The 23,683-nt window shown below is 38.1% G+C and overlaps 1 protein-coding gene across 1 annotated transcript in view; it reads right to left on the reverse strand.

The window, feature by feature from the left end:
• Map2 (microtubule associated protein 2) overlaps positions 1-23,683 on the reverse strand; it is a 258,927-nt gene that overhangs the window by 187,328 nt on the left and 47,916 nt on the right. The window contains 1 exon segment of the mRNA XM_032901293.1: positions 1,038-1,088. The gene's annotated coding sequence lies outside the window, so the exon portion shown is untranslated.

Here is a 23,683-nt window from a genome sequence, read left to right on the forward strand (position 1 = left end):
GTGTCTGTGTGTGAATGTGTATGTGTATGTGTGTGAATGTGTGTGTGTATGAATGTGTGTGTGTGTGTGTGTGTGTGAATGTGTGTGTGTGTGTGTGTGTGTGTGTGTGTGTGTGTGTGTGTATGTCTGTGTGTGTGTGTGCTTTACTGGCAACAGGATAGTAACATCAGAATTGTGGCCATAAAAAGTACTTATTGACTGTGTGTTTGCTCTATTAGGCACTTTGGCTTAAAGAGTTAAATTCAAAGTTCAGAATGGAAATTCTTGATTAATGTAAGCATGAATGAAAACCCAGTGTTTTCTTTATGTTACTCTTTAACAAAAAGCCCATGCACAAATCTAGCAACACCTGGAGTTCTGCTCTTTATGAGCAATGAAAATCCTCGTTGCCTTCAGGGCTTAGCTTATAAATTTATTTTTAATTCCAAATTCCTGTCCTAGAGAAGAAAATAGAGGGGACAAATGGATCCCCAAGCCCATCTGTGTGAGGGACCTCTAAGGCTCTGGTATTACTCCAACCTCGTTGAAGCTGTTTAGAGTGGCTTATAAAAGCCAGCTAATGAGAAAACAGAACAAAGAAACGACTTCTTAACATTCTGCTCGTTAATTAACATTAGTGATTCACAAATGCACTTTCAACTCTGCTCCCCTTTTGTAACGCGTTCCATTTGAAGACCAAATTGAGGAACTAAATGTGTTTTCCTGTATAACTCAGAGAAGTAAATCATCCTTTAAAATATAAGCCAGTCTTTGTTTAATTCTTTTAAGGAACTAAAATGATGGTGCTTTTATTTCACCGAAACTTAGCTAGTGAGGTGACAGAGGTAAGACATTCAATAAACAAAGTAATATAAAATAAACACTGCCGAGAACCGAGTTTATTAGTGAGCCACAGTGTGATATATACAGTTCATACTTGACCCTGCTCTTGGTCACACCTTTGCCAGAATATCCTGCACCAGCAAGCTAAAGACTCAAAAAGCCGTTATGAAAGCTTTCTTAAGCTTGTTCACAATCAATATGAGCATAGCACTGACCTTAATTCTTGCCAGCAGTCACAATATAGGTTGGTTTGGATCAATAAAAATCTAAAAGGAAAAGAAAAGAAATAACACCCTTAGATTAAATCATTCGGGTAAGTCAGCCTTTCTTTGTCTACCGAGGAAGGCCTGCCCTAAAATGTACTGGCTGGTAGGGATTGCTTCACAACATACCCTGCTTGTATACAAAAAAACATTGTAAATTCACAGTAAATTTTAGGTTTCATTTTCAAAACATGTAATAAATGTCAAAATTAGTTCCTATCTTTGCTTTCAGCATTTAAAGAATTCTTAAGCATATAGTCTAAAACATCCACATTTGACTTGTAAGATACCACCATTTGCCCTGATTATTTTCTTAGTAATTAAATCAACTCATTTGGACCTTGCCTTATATTTTCTATTTACCGCCCACCTCATCCCAATGCTGAGATGTGATGGGTACTGGAGACAACTGTATGATCATGCATGAGAAATTCAGAAATAAACGGAGACTAGTGTCCTTATAGAAATTACAACATAGAAGCTCCTTTGTTCCTTCTGCCAGGTAAGGACAGCAAGGTAGCAGCCATCTATCTACACAGAACCAAACCTCATCAATCCCTGAATTAATGACCTTGGTGTTTTCAGCCTCCTGAGCTTGGGAAATAAACTTCTATTGTTTATAAGCCACACCTTCCACAATATGTTTGTTATAACAGCCTGGACCGTCTAGGACAGATCTTTAATCTGATTTAATACCAACAGAGAGTCTGTAGATCTTTAGTCCAGGACCATCAATCAGTCCAAAGGTAGTCAAGGTCAAAGAAGGCAATTCTATCGGCAATTTATCAGTCTTCTCATTGGTCCCCTGTGCATAAGCCTGGCCATTAAAATATGCTGAGACGCAAATTCGTGGTAAAGCACACTGTCTGTCGGAGGAGGACAGGGACAAAGAAGGGGAATTGAGGGGAAAACAATTTTTCAAAGAGTTTGTGGTGAAAATCAGCCTGTCATCTGGACGAGCAAAGAGAGAACTAAAACGAATGGCAAAAATGAAATTCCCAACTTGCTTCAAAAAGTATTCATAACAGTGACTCTAGTTTGAAAACTCGTTAGCTTCTAGAATCATCTGTACTTACTGACTGGAAGTTCACATATGCCTACATGTCAGAAATGTTTCATTATCAGATGTTTAAGCCTCGTCTATGCACTACGTTCACATCTAACAATCGTGGTTTAATAGAAAGAAAAGCACAAAGACGTACAAGAGAAACACCAACGAGCAGCGACAAAGCACATAACCAACACAGAATTGTTGTGCATCTTAAGGATTATAGTGGTTTCTTCATAGAAGAATTGAAGGAAGGGTAATGGAGAGATGGCTCAGCGGTTAAGAGCACTGAGTACTCTTCCAGAGGTCCTGAGTTCAGTTCCCAGAAACATGGTGGCTCACAATCATCTGTAATGGGGTCTGATGCCCTCTTCTGGTGTGTCTAAACAACTACTGTGTACTCATACACCATATATATATACATATATATACATATATATAAATATATATATATATATATATATACTGAAAGAGGGGTAAATAAATCAGTTGACATTCTACTGTTTGAGAATTTTACACATACATATAATACATTTTGAATTAAATCCAATCCCTGTCTCTTCCCCCCGATTCCTCCCTATTGCCCCTGATGAAATGTTTTTTAAAGGTACATTATCAGGGGCTTTAAAGAATAGTGCATCTATCTCCAGACATCTGATATTATTTTACTCTGATATAAAATTCTAAATCTGAATAAAGCCAACAATCCCGCAAGTATGCATGTTTTCAACTGTGCCAATTAAACTCAACAAAGAAATGAGAAAGTATGTTCAACATAAAAAAAAAAATCCCTTAGGCACCATCAATGACATCACAGCTTTATAAGGATGGGGTTATCAAGACATTTGGAGACACATGGCAATACATAAAAACAATGTGCAATAAGAAATAAAAGGTGACTGTGTCTAATGAGACCATAGGCTAAGAACTAGACAACAACTAACAGGGACACATCCCAGTAGTAAGGTACTGTGAGGTTTCTAGAACCAAATAAAAATCATTTTCTTTTAACCCATGTATATTATTATTTCAAATCACTAAACTACCAGTATATAAATACTTAACATATGAACTAAACAAAACGGTGGTTCACAACCTTCCTAATGCTCTGGCCCTTTAATACAGTTTTTCATATTGTTGTGACCCCTATCCATAACATTATTTCATTGATACTTCATAACTGTAATTTTGCTACTGTTAGGAATCATAATGTTAAAATTTTTGGGGATAGGGGTTTTTCAAAGACTTGTGATCCCCGGGTTGAGAATCATTGATCTAAAGATTTCTCTACTAGCTGATAGTTTCTAAAACTCCATTTGGTGTGGCTTGGTTTGGTTTGATTTGGTTTGGTTTGGTTTGATTTGGTTGAGAAAAGCAAACTCCGTGTAGTCCTGGCTGTCCTGGAACTCACTCTGAAGACCAGGCTGGCCTTGAACCTAACAGAGATATCCTGCCTTTGTTTCCTGAGTGTTGGGATTAAAGATGTGCATCATCACCGGCAGCTTTTAAAGTTTTAACAGTACATATGCAAAGGAAAAATAGAGAAATTAAAAATTTGTTAAAAGCAAAAAATTAAGGAAAGAAAATATATTCTACTGTAGAGAGGAAGCCATCCTAGGAGTGTGGGAAGGACTGGGGGCCTGGCTCTGTCTGTGGACGGAAGTGTTTGTGACTCCTACACATGTGCACAATCCTATGTCCAGAGTTGGCTACAACAATGCACACGAACTATAGGGAATAGCAGAATAGGAAGCAGGCACTGAATATCCGTGTACATTAATCATGGTGACCAAGCAATCACATTCACAAGGAAAGCAGAGGTCGTGAAAACAGGGATTTTGATTTGGGTTCAAATATCTACTTGAAAACATAACAAAACCCTAATGCAACAACTTGTTCAATGGTATGAATGTACTTAAGGTCATAGCACTGACATTTAAAATGGGTAAAGTTACAGCTTTTATGCTACACTTATATTTACCCCAGTAAGGCAGTGACACTGTTTTCCTGGGGTTTACATGGTGTACAGCACACAAAGCTGCTCAGGAGCTGTTTAGTATTAGAGGATGAATCCCGGCGTGACGTCACCACTTCATTCAGATGCTAGGTGACTATGGCTCATGATTTTTTTGGAGTCACTGAAAGTCTGTGTGGAATTGCTCATTTGTGTTTTAAATTGGCCATGTGACAAGGGCCACTACTTGTTGAGAGCACCTTAGCATGTTAAACACTCCAGTATCTTTAACACCCTTTTAAGTTAATTAGAGTCTATGTCTTCACTCTCCAATGCACGCTTTTATAGTTTTCCAGAGACAGGAGATGAGACAAATAAATCTGACTGTATCTCATGGATTGCACGATATTCTAAACACCCCTAATTGTCCTTGAGGGTGTCCCCTCACTGACACTACTACTTTCATCTCGTGGTACCTCAGAATGGCTTACATATTTTCTGCTCAAGACAGCACAAGTTAAATTCAAATTTAAATGTTAATGTTATTTAAATTATACGGACCTTGTATTTGAAGCTACAAACTTACGCTCAGCACAGAGAATAGAAGTGTATGGTAAACGGTGAATAAGCAAACATTCTCAATTCAATATTTCTTGGATTCTTTGCTAAGTATTAGGAAATAGCAGAAAACGCTTTTGAGTGTTTATGGGAATAAAATCATACCCTTGTCCCATTTGATTTCCATTGAAGGGATGTTCTCCCTAATAACTGGTTTTGGGAAAACCGAATATCCACATGCAAAGGGATCAAAATGAACCTTTATCTTCTACCATATATAATAATCAATTCAAGTGGGTTAAAAATTTAATTTTCAGACCTGAAATTATAAAACTTGTATAAGAGGAAATGCATAGAGAACAAACTACTTGGCATTCACATTGACAAAGCAGATGACTCCAAAACCTTAAGGAACTGGAAGGAGGTTTCAAGGTTCAAGGCACTTCAAATCATGTGTTTGGTAAGTGGTTTACAAACTAAACTTACAAGAAATTCCAGAGCTCAAAGCAACAAACAAAGCCAACTATATTAGGAACAAAGAGACTAAATAGAATATTTTCTAAAAAAGCCTAAAAATGACCAATAAATACAAAACAGCAATCAACATAGCTAACCATGGGAATATAAATCAAAATCAAAATGAGGTATCATCTCATACCTGTTATTATGGCTTAGATTAAGATGATTAAGGATAACAAGTACTGCCAAGCCTGTGGACAAAAGAGAAAGTGCTGTGGCTTGGTCTGCAGTCTCCCCATGGGTTCCAGTGTTTGACAACTGTCCCCAGTTTGTGGTGCTGATTTGGAAAATGGCAGAACCTTCATGACTGTGAACTAGCTAGTCACTGGAATGGAACATGAAAAAGAAGAAGAAGGAGAAGAGGAGGAGGAGGAGGAGGAGGAGGAGGAGGAGAAGGAGGAGGAGGAAGAGGAAGAGGATGACGACTATGATAACGATGACAACTGCTTGGCTTTGGCCTGAGTGTTCTGCTTCCTGACTTGCCAAAGTTTGACCAAACAGTGGGATATACTGCTGTCACCACAGAGAGAACTATCACAGACAACATACTTTGCCTCAGACATGAGCCCAAATATATCCTTCTTCTCTTGAGTTGCTTTAGTCAGATAAGATAATAGTCTCATCTATTATAGATATAAGAAAGGTAATTAACATGACACATTTATACTTTTTGTGGAAATGTAAAGTAGTGTAGGCATTCTGGTAAATAGTACATGGTACCCCAAAATTAAAATCAAAGTATCATATGACTCAGAAATCCCAAGGCAAATAAAATTATTACCTTCAATAGGTATCTGTACTTGTGTACTTAGAATATACATTTTAATACATATGAATATATTATTAATATACTGCAGCATTATTAACAAGTACATACATATATATGTATGTAGGGGAACAACTGAAGTATTCACTAAAATATGACTAGACATAGAACTTTCACACATAGAAAGACACACACATGCACACACACACACACACACACACACACACACATGAAAATGAGCCTGCCCCTAAACCTGACTAGTTATAGGAATATGATAAATCTGCAAGATGTTATACACATATATGTATACATATATAAAAATGCTACATAATTCCATAGATGAAATTAATATGAAAAAAGAAAGACAAGAAAAATAAAAGGCTAAATTTACAGAACCAGAGACTAGGTCATTCAGAGAGGGGAGGCTTAGGGAAATGGACAGATGCCAGTAAAAGAATACAAAGATCACAGTTATACAAGACAAGGGCAACAGAGATCCAGTGGACATCATGGTGACTACCTTTAAAGAACACAGAGGCTAGATGAACTGTATGGTGTCTAAAGCTGAGGAACTTCAAAGGCCTAATGTAATTCCTAAAGGTAGGCATACAGGAAAAAGATAAAATATAAAAGACAAGCAAGACAAAAGTAACAAGGTAGCTGTGAGAAGGTAGGCATGCTGGTCTGTCTCAATGTGGCGATCATTTTCCTGTACCTGTAGTATCCTAAAATTACATGCAGAGCCCAAGACATCATTTTATGCACCTTAACATAAACATGCTTTATTTAAAAGTATCCGATGAAAACATCCTTACAAAGGATTGTTGGCCGCCGCACTGCTGAATCTCACCTATCCTGAGGTCTTCGTTGGTTCATTTGTGTTTAAGGGAAACACTTCCATTTGCAGCTGCTTTTTCAGCAGCAACCTGAAGCTTAAGAAAAATGCAGCCCAGTTACTGAGCAAAGAGGCACAAAATAGTGAAGATTTATGTTACCCTAAGGCTCCGTCTTCACCAGGGAACATCTGCCACTTCAAGCTCACAGGTCAAGACTTTTGTGTAGTATTTTGCTGAACAAACCCCTGAGCATAATTCAAAGAGAATTCTTTTCAATGGGATTTGGCATCTGCCTTCAGGCAGCATAGTGCATCTGCATATTAAAATCACCATTTTTCTGTCCTCTCTCCCTTCTCCGAAAAGGTAAAAGAAATGCCACAAATTAATCTTGAAGAGTTAGTTTATATAGCTTGAATAAGCTTTTTAACCAATGAGAAATGCTTTCTTGTCCACATTAAATCATATGGTGATGGCCAGTTCATCCATTACACATATATCAGACAGATGAGAGCCTGTTTAAACCTAACAAGGAATAAATCTGGCAACAGCAGGAACAGTTACCAAGCAATTAGCAAAGTCAGCTGTCTACTGAAAGTCACTTTTCCTACCTTTTCGGTTTTTCCCTGGGAAAAATTACACTAGAAATAAAGTTTGGGGTATTGAAACTATAAAGAATTTAAAAAACAATTTTATTTTTAAGTTAAAGTGCTTTTGTTTATTTGTAATGCATGTTTTTATGTTCTATGATTTATTTTCATTTTTAATTGTATGTTTGTGGTAGCTATGGCCAGAGGTGTCAGGGTCCCAGAGCTACAGCCACAGGCAGTTGTAAGCCACCGGTGTGGTTCTGGGAGCTGAGTCCTTCTACAAGAAGAGTTCACATTCCTAACCACTGAGCTATCTTTCCAAACCTTCTTTTGGAATGTTACAGTGGCACTTAAACAACAAACCTTGTTTAGCTCTTTGGAACCCAATATTCATTCTCATTCTGTGGTTTATTTAATAGAATCCATTGGTGTAGGAGGGGCTGTAGAGAAAAACATCAATGACTGATGCATAGCAGAATATGCCTATTTTTCATGAAGAGATATGAGCAAAACTATAAAAGATTAAAGAAGAGAGGGAGGATGAAATCCTGTTACGTGGATTAGATCCAGAGGGACTAGAAGCTTTGTCAAGGGGTTAACAGTATGAAGCTAGACGGGTTAAAGGGTAAGGCTGTGTCTCAAAAAATCAAAATAAACAAAGAATGAAACACGGGGGGCTTAGGAAGAACAGGACAAGGGCAGACAATATTTAGCTTGCCTTCAGCTTTACCTGAATGAAACATGTAAGAAGAGGGATAACTGGGTGCAAAGCTCTATTCGATCTACATACGAATCAAGGACTTTGGCCCTAGATTTGAGGAAGCTACATATTAAATCTTTAGTTTTGTAGGCTAGATGAAACACTGAAAATTTTAAATTAAAATATGGCATAATTATGTAATTTGTTCCTCAAACTCTATAGACTAGATATGAGATTGGAGGGAAAAAGAATAGTCCATTTAGGTGATGTCTACAGACATCCAAGTGAACAGAGATGAAACATCAATTTTGGCAGAGATATTGCCTCAATAAAGCAGAAATATATCAATATAAAGTAGTATTTGCATAAGTATGTATGCAAGCATGATTTTAAATACATATTAAACATTTGTATTACATGGGAATACAAATTCCCATTACATGGAAAGCTTAAAGAACAGAATTTTATTTATTGAACTCACAAGAACTGGGTACCAGCATGGTTGGGTCTGACAAGTGTTCCCTTCTTAAATGGTCAACAGTGATCTATCTGTCTTCTTAGAATTAGAAGAGAGACACGGAAAGGGTGGGTGAGTGGGGAGGAGCAGACAGCTTTTTCTTTCCTTCTTGGTACTAGGCCAAGGATGCCACTGGCCTTGGCCACTGACTGGTGGAACCACTTGGTTAACCACATCCTAAGAATCAGATTTGGTTCTCAGTCAAACTGGGGATTAGGACGTAGGTGCAAACGAATGTCTCCAACAACATGTACAACTACAGGATATAAGGGATGACAAGACAAATATATGACTGAGAAAAGAGGTCCAGGGAGTTCCGAGAGTCTGAGACCAACACTCAGCGAGGTGGCGGCAGATTTAGAATGGAAGGCTGAAGTATGACTGGGTTCTAGGCAAGTCTTGATTACACACGTGAAGCTGAGTTTCTGGCAGAGCCATAAAAGAAAATATTCACTGGACTTATTCATGAAAAGTACGATGTTGTGTCATGTGAAACTTTACTTCATATTGAAACAAGACAGTGAGGGCTTAACGTAGCCAGACGGCATTAACACTGACTAAGCAGTTCGTGTTTCTCAGGCAATCTAGCTGCCTATTTAGCCAGCCCCCATAATTGTGTATTTAATCATGCTTGGCCTTGACAAGTAAGTATAACATTTACGAGCCCTGGTTGATTGTAAGTCTGAACATTGCTAATCAATGCCATATCCAGACTTTCCAGACTCTGGGCTGCTCTAGGTTAGTGACCCAGCAAATCTGTGTTTGTGTCCCAGGCACTTAGTGTGGTACTTGCCACAAAGGCAGGGATCTATTAATGTGGAATGAGTCACTCCCTAGAGAAAGAGGCTGAGTCATGGCCACTCCAACGAACTCACCTCTCGACACTATTTGTCATATAAAACAAAATCGTAGGAAGCTAGGCTCCAGGTTTTGCTCTTAATGGGATGTTCTGTACTCTGACATATTTTCTGTAGCTGCCACAACAAAGTCTGGAAATGGAAGTTAAAGTTTGAGAAGACCAAATGCATGCTGGTAAATTGGACTCAATTCACCCATCGACTGTCAAAACATAGAAAGAATATTAAAAAAAAAAAACTTTGCTTAAATCATGGTAGTTTTAAATGAAAACTTCAGTGTTATTTTTAATACAACAAAAATAATAGAAAACGGGGAAATTGTGCTTTACGAAACTGGAATATTACACAGTGCAAGTTACATATGTGATTGACTTGATTCTTACACAGGAAGATGCAGCATATATTATTATTATCCCCAGAAGAAAACCATGAAAATTTAAAAATTAAATTTATGGTATCTGATAAAAGGTGGATTCCCAACTAATACTACCTTATTACCATCCTACTCTCTTTCCCTTTCTCATCCCCTTCTCCCCCCCCACCGTCTCTCATCTCTCTCTCTCTCCCCTTCCCTGCCTTCCTCCTTCCCTCCTTTCCTCCAGGTCTGTCTATCTGTCTCTGTCTCTCTATGCCTCTCTATTTCTGTCTGTCTGTCTGACTGACTGTCTGCCTCTCCATCTTCTCTCTCTCTCTCTCTCTCTCTCTCTCTCTCTCTCTCTCTCTCTCTCATTCTGTGTGTGTGTGTATACACATGTACACGCATGCTTGTTTGGGTATATGTGGGTATATGTATGTGTACACCTGGCGGGGGAGAGGGATACTTCTCATGTACCTTTTCCGAATTCTCACATTGGCCTGGAGCCTGCTGAAGAGCCAATGCAGGCTGGAAAGCAAACGACACAAGAGTTGCAGGCATGTTTGCCATGTCCGGCGTTTGCATGTGAGTCCTGGGAACTGAATTCAAAGTTCTTGCTTGAATGGAAAACACTTGGTTGACTTTCTACTCCCAATACAACAAGGTCTTCTATTAAATAAAAGGAATAATAAATATCAGATAAGATTAAAATCATGGGCTGGAGAGATGGCTCAGTGGTTAGGAGCACCCGACTGCTCTTCCGGAGGTCCTGGGTTCAGTTCCCAGCAACCACATGGTGGCTCACAACCATCTGTAAAGAGATCTGATGCCCTCTTCTGGTGTGTCTGAAGACAGCTACAGTGTACTTATATATGATAAGTGAATAAATCTTTACAAAAACAAAAAACAAAAATCATGCAGAACTGGTCAGTCTGTACATACATATATGATATATATATATTTATATATATATATTAGAATATGTGTGTGTGTGTGTATGTGTATGTGTTATATGTATGCATGAGTAAAATTTCCCAACTCTATAACTTCCTAAGGATTGTACCAGGTTCAAAGTTTTAAAACAGCAATAAGGGTGGAGAAGGTTTGGAGAACTGATTTAAAGAAGTATCGTCACATTTTGAACTGTTAAGATCCGAATCTTCCATAGCACTTGCTCTAAGAATCTTCATGACACAAAATTATAGGAAATTATAGTGTTTGGTTTTATATTATTATATTTTATTTTTTAAAGTATAGGTTCACATAGTTTTCGCTCACCTAGACTGTGTGATGTAGCTGAGGATGGCCTTGATCTGCTGATCTTCAAGCCTTCCCTCAGAGTCCTGCCATTACAAACACCATGATGTCTAGCTTATATGATGCTGAAGACTGAACACAGGTTTTCTTACCCAGTTGCGCATCTTCTCCAGCTGTTATTTACTGAAAAAAACCTTCTTAAGAATTTATATTTAAGGATTCATGCAAAAATGTTCCAGATAGTCTCATGATGCTTTGGCTTTTCTTCAGTCTTAATTTTAACAATATTAACTGTTGAGATCGATCTATCTATCTATCTATCTATCTATCTATCTATCTATCTATCTATATCTATATATGAAACAATTAATGGAACATGAGGCCATATGAATCTGAACAAGAGAAAGGAGAGATATATTGGATTGGATGCTTTGGAGGGAGAAAAAGGCAAAGGAAATGATATATAATAACTTAAAAATCTAATAATAATTTTAAAAACAAAAAATGTAATAGAACAACGTAAGTTAGGAGGGTTTGGGAGATGTTGGAGAAGGAATAGGTAGGTAAGTATAACAAAAGTACTTTGTAGGAATGCATGTATGAAATATCAAAAAGAATTACTAAAAATATTATTTAAAAAACCATAGAACTGTGCGAATCTGCAGAACATACACCTGAGTGACACTGTATCCTATAGACAGGAATCATAGTTGAGTAATGAATCCATAAAAGCCAACAAGCTGACTTTGAACAGCACAGAAACCTACTCATTTACTCAAAGAATTGGTCTTTAAGGATGGAAGGCTTTTGAAATAGTTTTATAGGTTAGCCAACAAAGTAAATGCATTACTATTTGCAGAAAGTGTTTAGTGGAACTCATTTCATCCACTCCTGAGTTTACAATGACTCTATGTAAAAATGTGCAACCTATGTGACACACGCAACAGGAGTCTGGACCTCGGGATGCGTTTTAAGGTTAAAACTATTACCTAGATTTCCTCCAGTTCTCCTAGGCTGCTAAAACGTCATCTCATCATGTGACTAAAGCTTGAATTTCAAAGGAATAGACAGTTATATTTGCTCTTAGTAATGAAGCAAATCATTTTCCCAAATCTCTAATTTCCTGAAAACTCTAGTAAGGTTCTAGCAAGACAAACTCAAGCATTCCACACATAGCCAGACTCAGATGTCTCATCAGAAGCATTCTTGTAGGTTAGTCTAGACATATTTGAGTCCTACCAATCTTTCTGTTAAAATTCAATTACCCAAATAGTTAAAATTAAAAATCACCAATTCTTCTGAAGGACATAAAAATATTGTTTTCAGGATTACTAAGAAAATAATATTTTCATATACTTCAGTATTCTTATCACTTCTCATTATATAAATAATGTTCCGGAAATGAGGTAGGAATTCTGACCCAGACAAAATGTATACATATCAAAATGTATACATTCTATGCTTGGCTTAAACATAGCTGCAGCAAAAGTTAAAAGTTACATTTCCTTCAAAAAGGTTATAGGGAAAAACATATTGCTTTATTAACTTACTTTAAAATACAGTATACAGAGAGAGGGATGGACACACACACACTCAGAGAGAGAGAGAGAGAGACAGAGAGACAGAGAGACAGACTTTAGAGTTATGCCACACAGGGTGACAATGCTAAGCTAAAGAGCCACAGACAAAGCCAGGTATGAAGATTCTCTTTCTAGCTGTTGGCTAGGGGAGTCTAAGAGACTCCTAAAGCAATATAGTCTATCACCACTGCCTTGTTTGCCTCCCAGAATTTGAAGGTAAGACCCTATGGCTGAAGACACCACACACCAGACACAGGACCTGGAGAGAGTGAATTGAAAATGGCTGGAAGGCTCATCTCTCAGAGCTAGATCTCATGGTATTAAACAAGAGAACAACCAATAGTCATACCCCACTATAAAGCCTACAAAACCTAATGACTGGATCTGCAAGGTGTCCTTAATGGTGTAATAGTGACATTTTGTCACAGAGAAACCAACAGCTGTTTAATTGGAATTAAGCTCCACTCAATAGGAGTGAATTCCTGCCTGGCACTGTAAGTCTATCCAACTGGCCACCGCTATAGAGGTCACAGACCCTAGAGAAGAACACACTACTGCCATTTTCCTAAACTGATTTTATTTCTAAATGCATTTTTAGGATCAAAGAAGTGTCTATTTGCAGAAGATGGTAACTATTACAGAGATTGACAACTGGTCAAAGGGAAACTGCATCCATGAAAACTCAAAAAACATGATTGTCTGAACAATATCTCCATAATGACATCAGTCAACATGCCAAGGAGGATGGGGGGAATCTCACAAGGCCCTACCTCAAGATGAAGAGCTGCAGGCAATCACATGCTACTCAGAATGGAGGATTCAGTCTTTTCATGGTGTAAGACCCCTGATAGGTCAAGGGGCCAGGCCTAAACCGATGTATATATGGGCAACGTTAAATGGATTTGGCAGGATTTGTTTTATACAATAATCCTTTAATTATCCCCACAAAGAGCAAGAAACAAAAAAGGGGGACAATGTATAATTAAAAGATATATAGTCAGTATTATATTTATAGGTTTTTAAATTACAAATCTAATATTACAAGTAAAATGTTACTAATGATAAAATATTCAATTTACTCTCAGTTTTACACCTTATAGAGAGTAAAATGCCATGCAAGAAAAAAATAATTCAAATTTTAAAGAAAATATATGGTCCAAAGTTTGCTATTTCATCAAGAGAAATGTTCTCAAAAACACAGGCTTCATTTCCAAACTTTTGATTATAAAAAAATCAAGTTACAGAAAGTAAAGTAACTCTTATAATCTGTCCATAATGAGTTGATTTTTCTCTCCTTGTTTGGGCCATACACAAAAATATTTACCATACACCTCTGATTAAGCTCCTGCTGGTAGGTATATAAATCTTCAAGTAGTTCACAGAGAGGGAAATAAGCTTTGACAGCAGTCAGGCAATGCCAAAACTCTTATTCCACAGGACTCACAAGAACACAGTTCAATGAACACAGACAGCAGGTCACCCTGTCACTTCTGGGAGGACACAGCAATTGATGGACCTAGTGTCACAACAGACTAACACCAGGACTGTGCAGCGGCGGGAGAAAGCAAACAAGTGTCATCTTTCTGCAATAAGCAGCCCAGTTACCTAATTGCTTTGTGTGTTTGTCCTAAGCACAGCCATGCTGCACAAATGCCATTGCATTCATTCCCATCTCCTGGAAGCTTGTTGGCCTTTAGGAACAGGGTCAGCAGATCTCAATTTCTTATTCCCTATAAGCTGAGGAGACATGTTAAAAATCTTTGAAGATGTTTACTTTTTATGCAATCTGAACCAAGGAGACCAAATTATTTAAAACAAACAAACAAAAACAGATTAGGGTCAAATAGTGAGAATTTGCTTACTCGTGGTAATTTACTTCCAAGAAAATATTCAGAGAAAGGAGCAATAGGATATTACAGGAAGGAACAACCTTTGTGCCTTGGGAAGATAGCTTAGTCAGTAAAGTGCTTGCCTTACAAACAAAGGAGGACTTTAGTTAAAGCCTCCAAATCCACATTCTATCTTTTATAGAAATACCATAACACACATTCTTCATCCCAGAGCTGGGGGGGTCAGAGATAGGCAGATCCCTGGGACTTGCCAGCCAGCCAGCCTGACTGCATTTAGTGAACTCAAGTTAGTGAGAGTTTGTGTCTTAAAAATCAAAAGGTAAATGATGCTTAAGAAATGGTCTCCAGAGTTGTCTTATACTCTCTCTCTCTCTCTCTCTCTCTCTCTCTCTCTCTCTCTCTCTCTCTCCATATATATATATATATGTATGTATATATATTCTCTCTATATATGTATGTGTGTATATGTGTGTAAATATGTACTCATATTCCTGTGTACACATGTGCACACATATCTTCGTGGATATGCATGCACATACACACATACACAGAGAGAGAGAGAGAGAGAGAGAGAGAGAGAGAGAGAGAGAGAGAGAGAGAGAGAGAGAGAAAGCAGAGCTATTTTTGCATGGCAGTGAACTACAAAACTAGTGACCACAAAACTAATGATCAAACTGTATCAGTAAGCATTCAGTGATTAAACAGGAAGGCTGTTTTACTCCACTGTACTAAGGGCAAAGTTGGGGAGGGGGATGTGTCAGGTTTCTACAACATCCAACATAAATGATAACCAAAAAAATCATTATCCAGTGTGTCTTTCTTTTCTATTTTTCCATACTCAGGAAATTCAGAGGAAGTAACAACTGTTACCCTTATTATACAGAAATGTGAACTCAAGTGTTCAGGAGATTATGGGGAGGCTGCACTGTGGCCTTACTTTATGGGAAGACAGTGCAGACTGACTTCTGTTCACTCAGGGGATTATGACGAGTAACACAATCTGAAATAGCAGAAACTGGAACATGATCAATCTCCTGGAACAATCAATCTTCTGAGGACTCTAAGACAATCTCTGCCAGCTGCCGCCACCTTCCAGGCTCTGTTTTCCATTTCATCTTCCCCACTATGAAAGGATAGATGAACGCAAACGGTGTTTTCTTCAGACAAAACATGCTCTCAGCATTTCGACCATTTTGAAAGATTGCTACCACTCCAACATTGGTGAAAGTCAAACCGGACCCAGTGACGACACTGTGGCCTCCGACTGTAGAGAGCATTTTTCTTGTATATAACATAAATTGTAATTTACATACTGTACCAGAAAAATGCAACAGGCAATTTTAAGGATACCACTTCTTTGTCAAAAACAAAAGCATCAATGAGTATGGGGAACACTGATTGCGATAAAATAAATATTTATAAAAACCACACTTTTATACAATTGCATATTTTTCTTCTCTTGGATTAATATCATTTTTCTAAACTATGATGCATATACATTATATTTGGCTATGAAAATATGAACAAAAGTAATTTTGTATGACATCTAAACAAATCTTAAGTTGAATACTCAAAAACAGAGCTTAAGATCAGGTTTACAGTTATTAAAGTTGTATGAATAATTTACTCTTTAACATAAGAATACTTTCATGTTCATTTTGTCAATTGATTTCTTTATCAGCACGTCTCCATTTCAAATTTTCTATAATAAGCACCTTGGAATCCACCCCTACCTATTCGAATGGCCAATCAATGTGCTAAAGTTTGTCAAAAACTTAGACAACTCAGTAAATTAGACTTTTTATGTGTGTTTTACCTGCACATATGTGTGCATATATAATATATTATATGTACACATGTACACACATGCACATGCACATAGATGCCTGGTGCACATGTAGGACATAGGAATGTGGTACTGCATCTCCTGGAACAGGAATTTTAAACAACTGTGAACTGCTATTAAAGTAGACCAACAGGTGTCTTAAACATGGAGCCATCGTTCCAGCTCTATGCTATAAATATTTTTAATGTCATACACGGAAAGAAAAATTCAAGGTAACTATTATACATGAAAATATCCCAGGCCACGTATTTTAATCTTATGATTGTTTAAATATGTCTGGGTCTTGGCTTTTTTAGTCATTAAAGATAGCAATGGCTGTTTCCCAGAGTCATTTGAAGATTGAGATAATGTGTGTTTAAAGCATAGCAGAGAGCTTAACACATAGCGAGGGCTCAGTTCTTCATTCTGGTACCTGCTTGCAAAAACTCACCAGCTTGCGGACTAGGGAAATGGCTCAGCAGTTAAGAGCGCACACTGCTGCTTCAGAAAACCCTAGGTCAGCTCCTAACATTCACGTCATGTGTCACGCAATCACATGCACACAGGCACACACATAGACACATATTTTTAAAATCATAAAAATAAATCTCGTAAACATCACTGACTTCTGGTTCTGTCTCTCTTATTCCTGTATGTAAATGAAAATGTGATCAACAAAATACTTTTAATTTTTGTGGTGGTTTGAAGGACATGGTCCCCATAAGCTCATAGGGAGTGGCACTATTAGGAAAGGTGGCCTTGTTGGAGTAGGTGTGGTTTTCTTGGAGGAAGTGTGACACTAGGGGAAGACTTTGAGGTTTCAGATGACCACACCAGGCCAAGGGTCTCTTTGTCTCTGTCTCTGTCTCTGTCTCTCTGTGTCTGTCTCTCTCTCTCTCTCTCTCTCTCTCTCTCTCTCTCTCTCTCTCTCTCTCTCTCTCTCTCTCTCTCGTGCCTGACATCCAGATGTGGAACTTTCAGCTACCTCTCCATCACCATGTCTGCTTGTATGCCACCATGCTTCCCACCATGAAAATAATGAAGTAAACCTTAAGCTAGCCTCAATGAAATGTTTCCCTTTATAAAACTTGCATGGTCATGGGGTCTCTTCATAGCAATGGAAACACTAAATAAGACACTTTGCCTGACTGCTGTCATGCCTTCCCTGCCAAAAGCAATCCCATCCATTGGGACGACATGCTAAAATAAACCATCTCCTCTAGGTTGTTTTTGGTCATGGAATTTTATCCCAGTAACAGAAAAGTAAATATATGCCTTAGGTACAGGTAATACTTCAAGATGAAGTGAAATGAAAGGGCACAAAGAAAGAACAGACGAGAGAAGGAAGAAGAGAAGGAGGCATAGAGTCATGGTGTTACAGTGAAAGGAGAAGGGAGGTGGAAGTGAGAACATTAGCAAGAATAAGGCCAGCTAATGGTTGCATGGCTAACCTGAGCCCCACAATCCTTAACCAACAACTTCCAGACTTTTAACATATCTGAAGTCTTATTTTTTAGTTGAAGTCATTTGTTTCAAATACTTCCTACTTCCAGATGAAATTCCATGATAATGTAAATACTGATATGAAGTTTAATTTTAATTTCAAGTAACACATTTTCATTATTTACAAGGCAGAGTCAGATTTTGCTAGTGGCAGCTCACAGGCTATAATAAAATCTGTAATAAAAAAAGGAAAGCTATATATTGCCCCAATTTCAAGCTACCTAGAAAGCACAGGTATGCACCCTCCCCCCAAGACACAGAAAGCAATACTAACTTGTCATCATACTTCCCTAGGGATCCAAAAATCCTACAATAAAATGAACTGCCCAAGAACAAAAAAGATACAGTAGACTTACAGTTACTCATGTAAGTCGGGGTCCAGTAGCTTTCCTCCAGATGGACTAGAAAGAATCATGGTTATAAAGCTGGCGCTCCTGCACATTATCTTAGGCCCACAGCAGCACAGCCTAATCCTGACCCACTGACTGCCAATTCGAGAAACTGTTCTGCCTCAGAACGTTTCCAAGAGCTCCTGCTACGGCACAGTGATTCCGCACTGAGTTTAAGTCCTATTCACTGCTCTTAGTCACTATTCACAACTCACTAAAACATTTTTGGTTATTTTACGATGTCCATTTTAAAAGTTAGGGGATGATGAGTAAAATTTTGGAAAATGTCAAATGCACTTAAATAGTCACTCCTTAATTAAATGAAGGGAAATGACATATCCAAGATAGACACAGGAAACAGAAGTAGCAATCAGTGTATTTACAGGTTCGATTATGCAAAAACCATTTGTCACTGGGGCTTCCTACTTTTTATTTTGATGTCTAATTTGAAAACACTTTGAACAATAAACTGCGATACCTGTTAAGGCTGAGGGAAATCAACGTGTCCCTTTCAAATTCCCATTAACAAACTAAATAGTTTTATGGCTTTAAAACTTTTTAAACATTTATTTGTTTCATGTATGTGTGTACTGTTACAAATACCGGTTTCTTCTATGTTTAAAGTTGCACAATTTTCTATCTCAAGCTAGAGGTGGCTTATATCATATGTAGTTATTGAATCTCTGGAATTTTCTACAGGTTTTTTTTTTTTTTTTTTTTTTGGCTTTATGCTTTTTTCAAGCTTCATTCCCTTAGTTCCTAGGACTATGAAAGCAGCATTTCTATGTTAGTAGGTAGAAAGCAGAAAAGCAAATTGATGGTACCATTTTGAACTTTAATTAAGCTTTTGTGTGATGGGTGTCTGCATACAGACAACTGATATCGAAATAACCATTATCAGCATGCTTCTCCATTGAATAAACAACTACACAACAGAGTAGCACAAAAACCCATGCAGTTTCTTCAACAAGGTCTCATCTAAATTATTTGTAGTACTTTAAGTAGATTTCTCTGCCAATTCTCTCAACTGCCAGAGTTCATTTTGTTAATCTAAATTAAATATGGGGGCTTATACTTATGGGAGATATGCCTTTGCACAAGTATTTCAAAGAAAAATACAGCAACCATAAGTTGGAACCCATTGCATTTTCTCATGTTAAAAATATTTCATGCCTATTAGGAATCTACAGAAAACAATTCGCTTGCTTTCACCACTTAAAACTGAATCAGCATATGCTAGGGTGGATTAGAAATTCATACTCATTAAAATCATTCCCCCAAAAGATTTTATTAATTGCTTCTCAACAAATCCAAGTGCTTCAGTGAAGGCAAGCCAACGAAACTGTGTGAGTGGGTAAGTTAGATGCAAAGAGGCACCTCCTCTAGAAAAATCCACAAAGCCTATTGAATTTCATCCACTTACAGTTAAAATGTCCAGTCCAAGCACAGGCAACTCCTTCAAGCTAAATCTCCCAGGATATCAATTAATGCATTTGCATAACCAACTTTGGAGAGGAAGTGGAACAGAAACCAACGAAGCAAAAACTGTGGAGCTGTGCAGCAGGTGGGCGATCGCAGCTGCTGCAAGTGGGTTTATTAATGATGTAAACAGCAGCACAGAGTCAATTATTTACACATGCCTGCCCTACTTAGGCTGAGAAAGTGGACACCACAGCGAAAGCTCGGTGGCTGCAACATGATGGGTGTCGATGACGCAGCCATACTATCTCTTAGTTTGGCCATTTCTTGTTCTTATATTATGAATTGTTGATCAATACTCAGTTGCATTTTGAGAGCTTGACATTTGCCTTTAAAATTGACAAGCTAATCCTCATTGCTTGTTCTAAGCTGAGGACTCATCAGATGTGGTAACCCATAGAGCTCTTTGAATGTAGATGAGATCAACAGTCTTCTGCTCTCTCCATCTGAAGGCACAGGCTCAACTTTGTTGAGATCACACACAAGGGACGTGATCAGATTTTAAGCTGAACTGTTTGATTTCTCTAAAATTGCTCTTTCCAATATAGGTACGGGGACCAGGCCTGACATGATTCCCATAATGCGTGTTTTTTTTTTTCTTCTCTTCACTCTATCTCTAACTGATCTGACTCCTGACTCAGACTCTATGAATCTTTAGCCCCGTAGGCATTTTCTTAGGAATAGAGTAAGTCATTTATCAAGATCGCTTTTTGTTAGTGTCAGAATAGGGAAAATAGACTATGGTAAGAAGAGACAGAGAAATATATATATATATATATATATATATATATATGTATATGTATGTTATATGTATATGTATGTTATATGTGTGTATGTATGTGTAGATGTAATGTGTGTGTATATATATATATATATATATAGAGAGAGAGAGAGAGAGAGAGAGAGAGAGAGAGAGAGGAGGGAGAGAAAAAAATAACTTGGAGAAATTCATTAATGTCAATGTAGAAATTGTTTTCATGATGGTTATATAACAACTCAAGGTTCATTTTGTCCACACATACCCCCATTAAGCACAGCTGTTTGTGGCAATGGGAAGAAAGCCAGACATGATCAACGACAATACCATGTCACCTTTTCTTCCTCTGCTAGAGCTGTACATCTTTGTGATGCCTCGCCTTCTTCCATATAGGTGTTCTGCTTATCTCTGAGGAAAGCACAACCCCAGCTTTTTGCTTCAGAATGGACTCACTGCAAACCAGCACAACACTGGCCTCACTCACTGCTCAGCCTCCCCAGTCATACCAGTAAATCTGAAGAAATCAGTAGATCATCTTCACCGACAAACGGTCATCTGAAATGTCCCCGACGTAACACTTAGATAGTGCCACTCCGGACTACAGGCTCTCTTCCCTGCCGACTGGAAAAAGACACTGGGAAGCCATCCTCAGACTCTGGACTTGCAGCTGAGACCTGCTGGCAAACTGCCTTCTGACAGTATGGCCTTCTTCGTGGGTGCCAGCAAGACTTGGCCTCATTTAAAAAGAAAAATAGCTCAGGCAGCTTTGTGGTGAAGTTTTGAATGCTTGGCTGAAATCAATTAGGATGACAAAGGACGGAGGGGCTGTTTTCACATGGGGCTGAATAAAATTTCTATGTTTTTTCTTCTTCCTCTGAAGAACTAGCTCACTTTTCTCAAACGAAGAAAGGACGTGTAGTTTAGAATAAGAAAGATGAATTGTCTTAAAGAGAACTTAAAAGGTGTCCTGTCAAGCCAGCTGACAGGAGAGAGCAATATTTAGGTGGTGGGTTAAGGGAACAGCTGGCATAATTAAAGCCTAGAGGTGCACTCTGTGGTCCCTAAAATGAGAGAGGGGAGAGGAGGGGAGAGGGAGGCAGGGGGGAGGGAGAGAGGGAGAGGGAGAGAGAGCATTTAATCATGTGGACATTGTGTATTTTTCAAGAAATGAAACCTCCAATGTTGCTTTTCCCAGACTAAAGTTGGTGACAGGCCTCGGAGACTGTTTTTATTATAGTGGGCTGTCTGCCCAGTTTTAATCACCATTAGGGAAATGGGTCGCCAACCAGCATGATATATTTCACTTTCAGGATAAGCAAGTAGAGAGCAGCAATACATTTCTCAGGTGACAGCCTCAATTGTCAGGATGGCTGAAGAAAAAACAAAATGTAAACTGGCAGGACAATGTCATAGCTGAGTCCCTTTCTGCAAATGGATCTCTCTCTGCTGCCTTTGCTTAATGAGATGTTTAATTCCAAAGTAAGGAAATGTAACACATTTGTTTGCTCATATTTTATTTTATTTACAGTACTGAGGTGGGACCCAGCACTTACCTAAGTACTCTACCACTGTGTTACAGGCCAGCAGTGGGTGACCACCTATATTACCATTCTGAAACTAGGACCCATAGCCACATGCCATTTTCCCACCTATTTTTCTTTTATTGAAAATAAATTTGTCCATATAACATGTTCTGATTATGATTTCCCTCCCGCAAGCCTCTTGGAGATCACAATCACATTCACGGGGAAATGTCTCTGCTTTAAATCCTAACAACTTTGAAGCATTTTTCTAAATGTTTGTTGTTTTTTGGGGGGGCACTTTTCTCTGCCATGGGTGATGAGAATCTTGCTTTCTGCTTTGTTTTCCTTTTTTTAATTTAGCAAATGAAATGGTGCATTTCACTGCAATGCGTTCATGAATGCACACATTGGACTTCACCCATGCTCACCACCACCTATTATGTCCTCCACTAGTTCTACTTCCGATCTGGAACAGTTCTTCTGTGCGTGCATGTGTGCGAGCATGCTTGCCTGCGAACATGAACCGTGTATAGGAAATGTGTTTTGATTTGTCTGCTTGACTCAGAGTTTTAACTCTGTAGCCCAAGCTAGCCTTGAACTTGGGATCTCTTGTCTTGGTTTTCTGAATGCTGGAATTACAGGTTTGTGTCCCAGTGCCAGGCCCAAACCTGTATTTTGAGATGAGAAATAGATGAGATGAGATATTCAGTCCAAAGGATAAAGAGCAATGAGGTCTATGGAAAGTTCTCTGCTCTGTCAAAGGCTAATAAGATCATGGCATATGCCAACTTCTCACCTGATCATTTTTCCAAGGAAAAAACATTCAATTTTCCTAGAAACTGGCCAAAGAAGCTTCTGGAATACATTGACACATACTTTGTTCATGTTTCTTTATCCTAGGCACTATAAGATATATCACACATGAGCTAAAATAATCCCTTAGTGTTAAAGTGAAAGATTCAGACAAACAAGAGAATGTATAGATATAAAACTGATAGTTTTTTCAGAATGAATAGATTAATGAACACTAAAGCTGCAGATGAAATTACTTTTTATTCCATTCTCATGTAGATGTTCACTTTTCTCTGAGCAGCAAAGGAAAACACACTGTGGGTCTGGTTCATGCTAAGCTGGCCCACTACAAACTGAACTATACTTCCTGTTGGGGACAAACAAAAATGCTGACTATTAATATAGCCAATGTTAATTTGACCTTTATCTTGTTCTTAACTCTTCAAGACATCTCTGCTCATACGTCCTGTAAAGCCTCTCCTGTATCATGTACACTAAGATACCATGTATGTCTCTCAATCAAATACTGTTAAGTAGATAGGATAGTTTGTCCTAATGTTGTATTATATTGTGGTCTCATGTTTATTCTATCCTAGGGTAGAAGAGAACAAGCATCTGGCCTTTTAATTCAGTGTTGTCTCCCATGGTTTCTATAAAAAGGGAGAACAAAATTTCAATTATAGTTTATATATCACAAAGACGACATTTTTCAACGATCCCTTTTGAAGAACTACTGGGAGGCAGTTTTCCACTCACAGCTTGTGGTTTGCCTGTGCATATAAACACACAGTAGGATGTTACTTCCTTTGTGTAAACTTTCCAACAGTATTACAGACTGTGCTCAATTGGTACATAAATATAAATCAATTCTCCAGTCTGTAGGATGAAGATAGATAGAACTAAGTGCATTCTTTGTCAGACACTTGGAAGACTACGGAAGGAAAGA

The sequence above is a fragment of the Rattus rattus genome, chromosome 4, assembly GCF_011064425.1.
Source record: "Rattus rattus isolate New Zealand chromosome 4, Rrattus_CSIRO_v1, whole genome shotgun sequence".
In the NCBI taxonomy this organism is placed as follows: Eukaryota; Metazoa; Chordata; class Mammalia; order Rodentia; family Muridae; genus Rattus; species Rattus rattus.